The sequence below is a fragment of the Aotus nancymaae genome, unplaced genomic scaffold (genome assembly GCF_030222135.1).
Source record: "Aotus nancymaae isolate 86718 unplaced genomic scaffold, 86718_ANA_hifiasm-v0.15.2.pri h1tg000029l, whole genome shotgun sequence".
NCBI lineage: Eukaryota > Metazoa > Chordata > Mammalia > Primates > Aotidae > Aotus > Aotus nancymaae.
The window spans coordinates 28,495,043-28,506,221 of NW_026988442.1; positions in this window are offsets into that span (position 1 = coordinate 28,495,043).

Sequence of the window (11,179 nt, forward strand, 5' to 3'; positions counted from 1 at the left end):
CCAATGTAGCAAGCAACTGAGGGTGAGCCATTAGTGTGGGAGTGAGCAACCATGTGAGTTTGTAAGCATATTTTTCCAAAGCGGAGGCGTGATGACAACCACCCCAGAAAACCCCTTGAAGATGCCCGTGAGAAACTGAGCAGGACCCGCCCAGACTCTGCTTGGATTCCTGACCTATGGGAAATGTATTTCAAGCCACTACGTTTTGAGGTAACTTGCTACAAAGCAGTAAATTCTGAATTCCATAATGAAATCCCCACTCTAAAGGTCTTGAGAGCATCTCTATTACCTAAGTAAGTCAGCTGACGCTTCTTCAGTTTCTCAGCACAGCATTCAAAGCTGTTGGTTGGCTGGCCAACAACCTGCATTTTCAGACTTGTGCATTTGACTTAACATTTCCAAAGCTGAATGCCTGATCCTTTACTCCCCTAACCCCAATCCCTGCAAATCTGCTTCCTACAATCTTCCCTCCCCAGGTATTGGCAACACCAGCAGTCCAGTTGGTCAGGAGCTGTACAATCAACCTCATGTACCATGTGAAACCCTTGGCTAATCCTATTGGTTCTATCTTCAAAATAATCTGAAACCCACACCCTCTTAGTGTCTTCATTGCTGCCATCTTGGTCCAAACAATCATCAAACAGGCTTTGCTCCTGTAATGAATTCAGAGGCAACCAGAGCGATCTGTCAAAACCTGAATTAGGTTTGGAGTTCTCTGCTCAGTAGCCTCCAGTGTCTCCCCACCTCACAGGAAAAGCCAAAGTATCAGGTCCTATGTGATTTTCCTCTTCCCTTAACCTCTAGCTTCATCTCTTCCCTTTCAATCTGAGTCAGCCACATGGGCTCCCTGACTTCTCTATTCCTTTAGGATTACTCCAACCTCAGCATCTTAGCACTTGTTTTTCCCTCTGCCTGGAATGACCTGCCCTAGACCCCCAGAGCTTTGCATGGGCCCCCTCCCTTGTGTCTTCAGGTATTTGCCCAAATTGCCCCTCTGGGGACCTATCTAGTCATCTTCCCTATCACTTTCTATTCCCTTACCTTGTTTTTGATTTATGTTTTTAAAATAGAGACAATCTGTGTTGCTCAGGCCGGTCTCAAACTCCTGGGCTCAAGTGATCCTCCCTATTTGGCCTCCCAAAGTGCTGGGATTACAGGCGCAAGCCACCGTGCTGGCCATGTTTTTCTTCATATTACTTATTGCTTCACAAGTATGACCTGTGCATATACTATATACATGCATGTGTATATACATATATGTTTGTGTGTGTATATATATATAGTGTGTCACACAGCTGGTAAGTGGTAGAGCCAGCATTTGATTCTGTCAGTCTGGCTCTTGTAGTTGTTTTTTTTTAATTTTGAGACTGAGTCTTGCTCTGTTGCCCAGGCTGGAGTGCAGTGGCGCTGTCTGGGCTCACTGCAACCTTCGCCTCCCAGGTTCAAGCGATTCTCCTGCCTCAGCCTCCTGAGTAACTGGGATTACAGGCGTCTGCCACCGTGCTCCTTAATTTTTGTATTTTTAGTAGAGGTGGGGTTTCACCATGCTGGCCAGGTCTCAAACTCCTGACCTCAAGTGATCCACCTGCCTCAGCCTCCCAAAGTGCTGGGATTACAGGTGTGACCCACTGTGCCTGGCCTGGCACTTGTATTTGTAACTCTTGGCTTAATTGCAGCATGTTACTTAAATGCAGTCTAATGGATACAGGAAGGAGATAATTTCTCACTCTTAAAAGCTCAAATGCTTTTGCTGGACTTCAGAGTTGAGATACCACTGAGGTCACAAATGGCCCAAATACCTGCCAGCTAGGGGTCAGAGAAGCCCCCTGGAGAGCTCCCAGCCACACCCATAGTCTTGGCTTTGCTGTTTCTCTGAGCTCCAGAGGCAGTTGTAGGCCTCTAATGATCAAACCACTTGCAAGCCATCTCTCTAGCTTCAGCTCCCACCAGTCCCACCAAACATTTGATGCTTTAGTCTCATTTTACCTCTTTGTCTTGGCTGAAAGTTTCTTTCCTTCTATAAGCTTCAGTTTCCTCATCTGTAAAATGGGGTTTATTGGATGCTTGACACGTGCTGATATTGTGCTATTATCTCATTTAATCTTTACCCCAACTCTTATTACCCTATTTTTTTAATTTGAGACAGTTTCGCTCTTGTTGCCCAGGCTGGAGTGCAAAGCCGTGATCTCAGCTCACTGCAGCCTCCGCCTCCCTGGTTTAAGTGATTCTTCTCCTCAGCCTCCTGAGTATCTATCTGGGTTTACAGGCATGCACCACCATGCCCAGCTAATGTTTCGTATTTTTTTTTTTTTTTTTTTTTTTTTTTTTTTTTTGAGACGGAGTTTCGCTCTTGTTACCCAGGCTGGAGTGCAATGGCGCGATCTCGGCTCACCGCAACCTCCGCCTCCTGGGTTCAGGCAATTCTCCTGCCTCAGCCTCCTGAGTAGCTGGGATTACAGGCACGCGCCACCGTGCCCAGCTAATTTTTTGTATTTTTAGTAGAGACGGGGTTTCACCATGTTGACCAGGATGGTCTCGATCTCCTGACCTCGTGATCCACCCGCCTCGGCCTCCCAAAGTGCTGGGATTACAGGCTTGAGCCACCGCGCCCGGCCATGTTTCGTATTTTTAGTAGAGATGGGGTTTCTCCATGTTGGTCAGGCTGGTCTTGAACTCCTGACCTCGGGTGATCCGCCCACCTCGGCCTCCCAAAGTGCTGGAGTTACAGGCGTGAGCCACCATGCCCGGCTACCCTATTTTATAGATAGGAAAACTAGGCTCAGGGAGGTGTAGTGACTTCATATACCTTGAAGGTGGTACTTGAAAGCTGGGATTTGAATTAGTCCTATCCTAGGCCCCTAATTTGCAAGACCTTTGCTTAAGACCTTGACCAACTGCATGGGTAAAAGCACAAGCATGGCTGGGCACCGCAGCTCACGCCTGTAATCCCAGCACTTTGGGAGTCTGAGGCGGGCAGAACACGAGGTTAAGAGATCGAGACCATCCCGGCCAACATGGTGAAACCCCATCTCTACTAAAAATACAAAAATTAGCTGGGCATGGTGGTGCGCACCTGTAGTCCCAGCTACTCAGGAGGCTGAGTCAGGAGAATCGCTTGAACCCGGGAGGCAGAGGCTGTAGTGAGCCGAGATTACACCACTGCACTCCAGCCTGGTGACGCAGGGAGACTTTTGTTTCAAAAAAAAAGCAGAAGCATTTCTGGGAAGCTGTGGGAAACAAATGAGATTCACAATGTCTTCCAGAATTTTAGCTGAGAGGTGGTGATATTGTCTCCCCTGTACCTCACTACTCATTTTCTGGGAACAGAGCAGTTTTACAAATGGTTTGGAGCTTGGGCTTAGTCCCAGCTCCTGGCAAAAAACAGTAACTTCCGCAGATCTCCTATCTATAAAGCGGGCATACCATGTCTTTCCTTCGGGAGTTGCTGTGAGGATCCAATGAGACAATGTGTCCTCTAAATGCTTGGCTGCAGGGTAGGTACTCAATCAGTAATAGCCATCTTCATCTGAGTGAAAAGAAATGAACTAGTGATTGCGAAACAACTTGGACAAACCCCAGAGACACAATGCTAAGTGAGGGAAGCCAGCCTCAAATGGTTACGTGCTGTGTGATTCCATTTATTTGACATTCTGGAAAAGACAAAGGTATGATGATGGGGAGCAGCTGATGGTGTTGCCAGAAGTTAGGATGGGTGGCAGATGTGGATGTAGAAGGATCACACAGAGAAGTGTTTGGTGTATCATGATTGCAGTATTGGTTACATGAATGTGTACATGTGTTAAGATTCATAGTACTGGGTCAGGCACAGTGACTCAAGCCTGTAATCCCAGCACTTTGGGAGGCCAAAGCAGGTTAGGCCAAACCTGAGGTTAGGAGTTTGAGACCAGCCTGGCCAACATGGTAAAACCCCATCTCTACTAAAAGTACAAAAATTAGCTGGATGTGGTGGCCAGCACCTGTAATCCCAGCTACTTGGGAGGCTGAGGCAGGAGAGTCGCTTAAAGCTGGGAGGTAGAGGCTGGGCAACAGAGTGATCCCTCTCAAAAAAAAAGAAAACAAAAACAGATTCAAAGAACTGTACAGCAAAATAAAAAATAGTTCTGTTGTATGACAATTTTGATTGATTGATTGATTGATTTTTGAGACAGGGTCCGCTCTGTCACTCAGGCTAGAGTACAGTGGCGCAACCACAGCTCACTGCAGCCTCGACCTCCCGGGCTCAAGCAATCCTCCCACCTCAGCCTCCTGAGTAGCTGGGACTACAGGTGTGTGCCACCACACTCAGCTAATTTTTAAATTTTTGTAGAGCTGGGGGGTTTCACTATGTTGCTGGGGTTGACCTTGATCTCCTGGCCTCAAGCGATCCTCCTGCCTCACTCTCCCAAAGTGCTTTTTAAAAATGTTAAAAACAACATAGGTTCTGAAGTTAGACTTGGGTTCAAATCCTGGTTCTGCTATGTATTAGCCATTGGCTCAATCTTCTTTTTCTTTCCCTAGGTATTGCCTGCCTGTCTTCCTCTAGTAGTGGCGACAATTGCCAGAGAAGATGGAGCAGGTCCCCCCAGGACTTGCAACTCCAGCCTGTGTCTGCAGGCTGTAGGTACTGATTTCTCCAGCTCATGGCGAGAGGCCTTCCTCTTGGGCCCGGAAAGAGGGAAGTCCAAGTCTGTCTGGCAGAGGTGTTGCAGATGGGCAAGTTTTTCAGACACTGCAGCTAGCACTTCTGGGGCTGCAGCAGGTACGGGCTTCTGACACTGTCACTTCCAGACTCCTCATGCAACAAATGACCCCTAAACAGATTTATCGACAATCTCTCCATCCTAAGAAGTCAGTGATCAGTTTTCACTTTTGCACATTCCCTTCTGTCCCCATTATTTTCCCATAGTAGGGCAGCTACTACCTGCATGGTTGGAGCTTCCCATATATATTTTTTAAGACGGAGTTTCACCATGTTGGTCAGGCTGGTCTTGAACTCCGGACCTCAGGTTATCCGCCTGCCTTGGCCTCCAAAGTGCTTGGATTACAGGTGTGAGCCACTGCGCCCGGCCAAGCTTCCCATTTTTAAAGAGGCCAGAAATCTTTTAAAGTTCTTTAAAATGTTGGCAGCCTGTTCCAGTTTTATAAACTGAAGACTGAGCAACACACATGCATGGGCCTCATATGGTCTGGAGGCCACTAGTTGGAGACCTCTGTAGCTTGAACTGTGTCTCTTTCAGCACTGTTCTTGTCATTCCTGAGCTGAAATGCCAGCTGAAACATAGAATGCTCAGTTAAATTTGAATTTCTTCTTTTCTTGGAGTCTTGCTCTGTCGCCCAGGCTGGCACGATCTCAGGCCACTGCAACCTCCGCCTCTCAGGTTCAAGTGATTCTTATGCCTCAGCCTCCCAAGTAGCTGGGATTATAGATGTGTGCCACCATGCCCAGCTAATTTTTGTTAAATTTGAATTTCAGATAACAAGTAATTTTTTAGTGTAAGTATGCCCCATGCAATATTGGGGACATAGTAAAAAGTTACTTGTTTACTTCAAATTCTGATTTAACTGGGAGTTGTATGTTTTTACTTTCTAAATTGCCCCATTCCCAGAGCACCTAATTTGGGATGATGGCATTCATTTTTTTTTTTTTTTTTTTTTTGAGATGGAGTTTCACTCTTTTTGCCCGAGCTGGACTGCAGTGGTGCAATCTTGGCTCACTGCAACCTCTGTTTCCCAGGTTCAAGTGGTTCTCCTGCCTCAGCCTTCCAAGTAGCTGGGATTACAGGCGTCCACCACCACACTAGGCTAATTTTTGTATTTTTAGTAGAGATGGGGTTTTTCCATGTTGGCCAGGCTGGTCTTGAACTCCTAACCTCAGATGATCCACCCACCTCGCCTCCCAAAGTGCTGGGATTGTAGGTGTGAGCCATTCTGCCTGGCCGAGGGCATTCATTCTTTAAGATGCAGGCTCCGTGGACCTCATACCTTAGTGATTTCCATATTATTTGCTGACTTGGGTTTTTCCTGCAAAATTGGGGGAAATTGAGGTTTGTGTAGTTTCCTGATGGCTAGTTTCCCTGGCTTCAAAGCCTGGGTGAGTGGAATTGGCAGAGTCTGCGGCCCACCTGACCCATCCTCTGATCATAATTAATCACAGGTATTAATCCACATATTAATTAATCACAGGTCTGTTTAGAAGGTGGCAGAAGCAGACCATCTTGGGCTTATTTATATCTTTTTTTAAAAGAGAGAAAAGGAGAAATCTGGATTCTTTCCCTTGTCAGCCTCCTTTAACCAAATGGTCTTTTGCTAAAATAGACTGGCCCGACTGTGTAGGTGGGAAGGGTTGAGATGGGAGTGGGCCAAGTGGGCGAGAACATTTTTTTTTTTTTTGCCCTGATGTTAAAATTGCAGCATATGCAGTCTTCTGCCTCTGCCCAGGTTGACCTGATGATTTTAGAAGCAGAGAGGCTGCTTGTTGAGTGTGCTGGTATTTATAATAGTGTACATCAGGCTGCCTCAAACATCCCTCACTGTCGTACCTTTTAGCCCACTCTAATGTACCTCTCTCAGTCTGATTTCTCCCCACTTGAGTTACAATAATAATAGCAACGACTGCCTTTTAAAAAGGTTCCTACCAGGCTTCAGGGTAGGTACTTTACATGTTTTATTTTTATTTATTTTTTGAGACAGAGTCTCACTCTGTCCCCCATGCTGGAGTGCAGTGGTGTGATCATGGCTCACTGCAGCCTCGAACTCCTGGGCTCAAGTGAGCCTCCTACCTCAGCCTCCTGAGTAGCTGGGACTACAATAGCTGGGACTACTACTGCACCTGGCTAATTTTTCTATTTTTTGTAGAGATGGTGTCTCCCTTTGTTGCCCAGACTGATCTCTCCTGGGCTCAAGCGATCCTCTTGCCTCAGTCTCCCAAAGTATTGGGATTACCGGTGTGAGCCACCGTTCCCGGCCTTATACGTTTTAAATAATTTATTCCTCACCTCAAGTAAGTGAGGTAACATCCCAATTTTACAGACAAGGAAACAGATTGGGCAGAGGAAGTGACTTGCCTCAGACACATAATAAATGGCCCTGCCAGTGTCTTCCTTAGTGCTTCCAGATCCCCTTCTCACCCTTGTCCTCTCTGCTCCTCTCTGTTCAGTGCTTCTGGAGCATGAACTGCATTAACAGTTCCTTGTCTGGTGGCCTCAAGGTTCCCTAGGAGGCAGGGAGTGTGAGTCTGAGATACGTGTTCCCCTTAGGCACATTCCCCTCTGGCTGCCTTCCTCTGTCTAAGGCCACAGACCCTCAAGAGCTTCCCCACCTGACTTTCCAGGCTCTGGTAACTGCTTCTTGCCCACCCCATCAGGTGTTAGGGGGTGCTTTATGGGTCAACACTAGCTTATGTGGTTTCCTTATATTCTGGCCGTACCCTTGTTATTCTCAAATTACACTCTGATTGACCTATTCTCTATCCAGTGGGTTGTGACTATCTAGAGGCAGAGTTGGGATTTGAACCCCAGGACTTCAAAATAAGCTCTGTGCAAATGGCCTCCCAGAGCTGCCTGCTGCTTTCTTCTGCCAGGCCCGGCATCTCCATTCTGGCATGGACCATGGTCTGCTGTCATTTCCACAGCAATTGCAAGAAATTGCCAAATGCGTTCAAACAGGTGAACGACCCTGTTAAAAATGAAATAACAACAAAAGCAATTTCTTAATTAAAATTACAAAACAGCTAGGCGCGGTGGCTCACGACTGTAATCCCAGCACTTTGGGAGGCCAAGGCGGGTGGATCACGAGGTCAAGAGATCGAGACCATCCTGGTCAACATGGTAAAACCCCCATCTCTACTAAAAATACAAAAAATTAGCTGGGCATGGTGGCACGTGCCTGTAATCCCAGCTACTCAGGAGGCTGAGGCAGAATTGCCTGAACCCAGGAGGCAGAGGTTGCGGTGAGCCAAGATCACGCTGTTGCACTCCAGCCTGGGTAACAAGAGCGAAACTTCGTCTCAAAAAAAAAAAATTACAAAACAGAAAAAAAAAAGATGTCACTCTTGGGGGAGGCTGGGTGAAGGGTACTTGATATTCTACATAGTATTTTTGCAGTTCTCTGTGAATCAATAATTATTTCTAAATGTTAAAAAAATTTTTTTTTGTTTTTCTTTAATTTTTTTACGCTCAGTATAGAACTCAAAAAAACTTTATTACTAAAGCAGAAAAAAACAAACAAAAAACAAACAACAACAACAAAAACCAAAGCAGAAAATGTGGTCCACTGTTGAAGGAAGTACAGAAGGATAAAAATAAGAAAACATTGACACAACTCACTCCACTGTTGAACCTTATTTTGTTTTATATACTTCTAGGTCTTTTTTTTTTTTTTTTTTTTTTTTTTTTTGAGAAGAGTCTTGCTCTCATCTCCCAGGCTGGAATGGAATGATGCCTTCTCAGTTCACTGTAACCTCCGCCTCCCAGGTTCAAGCAATTCTCCTGCCTCAGCCTCCCAAGTAGCTGGGACTACAGGTGCCCACCACCACACCCAGCTAATTTTTGTAGTTTTAGTAGAGATGGGGTCTTGCCATGTTGACGAGGCTGGTCTTGAACTCCCGACCTCAAGTGATCCACTTGCCTAGGCCTCCCAAAATGCTGGGATTACAGGTGTGAGCCACCATGCCCGGCCTATAGTGCTGTTTTGTAACATCTCTCAGTTAACCATCTCCATTTTTTCACATCAGTAATTTCCCATTTTTCCTCAAAAGTCCTGTACAGCTGGCAGGGGATATGTGTGACAGGAGGCCATTTGGTCCTTCAGGTTCTTCCAACCTAGCACCACCCTTTCTTCCCCTTTACCACAGGAGCTTGTCCTGGAGAATGCCACACCTTCTGGATTCATCTGAGTGTTGCCTCCTGGGGGTGTTATTTCATTTGTTCCTCTGTATCCTGCATCTTCTGTAAATTGGAGAGTCAATCTAAAGGCTTGTTAAGATCAAGTTAAATATTTTGGCAAGAAAGCATCATAGATGATGATGCTGTGCGTATCAGGTGACATCACATTTTATATTTAGTGGACAAATAAAGTTGTATATATTTATGGCATACAACATGTTTTGAAATATGTACACTGTGGATGGCTAAATCAAGCTAATGAAAATATGCATTACTTCGCTTTTTTTTTTTTTTAAGAGACTGAGTTTTGCTCTTGTTGCTCAGGCTGGAGTGCAGTGATGCAATCTCTGCTCACTGCAACCTCCACCTCCCAGGTTAGGTTCAAGTGATTCTCCTGCCTCAGCCTCCCAAGTAGCTGGGATTACAGGAATCCACCTCCATGCCTGGGTAATTTTTTGTATTTAGTAGAGATGGGGTTTCACCATGTTGGTCAGGCTGGTTGAACTCCTGACCTCAGGTGATCCACCCGCCTTGGCTTCCCAAAGTGCTGTGATTACAGGCGTGATACTTCACATTTTTTTGCGATGAGAACACAAAATCCCTAGAGCAATTTTTAAGTACACAGTATGTTGTTATTGACTATAGTCACTGTGATGTACAATAGAGCTCTTGAAGTTACTCCTCCTCTTTAACTGGAATTTTGTACCCTTTGATCAATATCTCCTGAACACAATTTTTTCTGCTCCTCTCCATGACTATGACTTATATGTGTAGATGCCACATAGAAGTGACATCATGCAGCCTGGGCAACAGAGTGAGATTCTGGTTTTGTTTCTTTGTCCTTTTTTTTTTTTTTTCTTTGGAGACTGTCTCACTCTGTGGCCCAGGCATGATCTCAGCTCACCGCAATTCTGCCTCCTGTGCTCAGGTGATCCTCCTACTTCAGCCTCCTGAGTAGCTGGGATTACAGGTGTGCACCACCACACCCGGCTAATTGTATATTTTGTAGAGGTTGGTTTTGCCAAGTTTCCTAGGCTAGTCTTGAAGTCCTGGGCTCAAGCAATCTGCCTGCCTCGGCCTCCCAAAGTGCTGGAATTTCAGGCATGAGCCACCATGCTCAGCTGAGACTCTTTCTACAAAATAAAAAGTAATAAGAAAATTAGCCGGGCATGGTGGTTGCCTATAGGCCCAGCTCCTCAGGAGACTGAGATGGGAGGATAACTTGAACCCAGGAGGAAATAAAGTAGGGCCAGGTGTGGTGGCTCATGCCTATAATCCCAGTACTTTGAGAGGCCGAGGCAGGTGGATCACTTGAGGCCAGGAGTTCGAGACCAGTCTGGCCAATGTGGTGAAACCTTATCTCTACTAAAACTACAGAAATTAGCCGGTAATGCATTCCTGTAATCCCAGCTACTTGGGAGGCTGAGGCACAAGAATCACTTAAACCTGGGAGGCAGAGGTTGCAGTGAGCCGAGATCACACCACTGCACCCCAGCCTGGGCACCAGAACAAGACCCTGTCTTAAAAAATAGGGAGATGGAAAAGAAAATTACTGGAGGGTCATTGATTACAATATTCAGGGAAGGCTTCTCTGAGGATGTGACCTGTGAGCCAAGATCCGAAGGATGAATAGGAGCTGGGTACAAGAACATCTGAATGGGATGAGCATTCTGGGAGTGCAAACAGAAAGTGCAAAGGCTCAGAATGAGAATGAACTTGGCAATGCTACACAGAACATTCTTCTTCAACTACTGATAAACTTGTTCATGATAAACTTGGCCCCAGACACATAAAAACAGACATCAGTTAAACACTTACCAGGCCTGAACTCATGTTAAAGTAGAATAAAAATGTAAAACTCCACACATTTCCATAAACACTCAACATGCTTTATTTGCTTAGGAGGAATTTCCCTCATCTCTAAATCATGGGGCTCCAGTTTCCCAAACTCTCTGCCAGGAAGGGAAACTGAGCTGGAAAGTTAACCATCAGAGAAAGTTAAGCACCTGGCTTCACCCTGAGCTTTATCATTTATCAGTGGAGCCAGCTAGACATTTGGCTGAAAACGGGAAAAATAACTTACCTGTGTGTCTAATGGTTCCACGTGCCTTTTGGGTTGGGTGGCATCCAGAAGCAGCTGGAAAAATTCCAATTGTATCAGGCATTCATCTTTTCTCTCTGACTGTATCAGGGAGCAGTAAGGTACCCATGTGACTTCCTAGCCACTCAGGAAGTCACATAAGTACCTTACTGCTCCCTAGCTCTGTCTTAAAAATTTCTTTTTTTCTTTTTCTTTT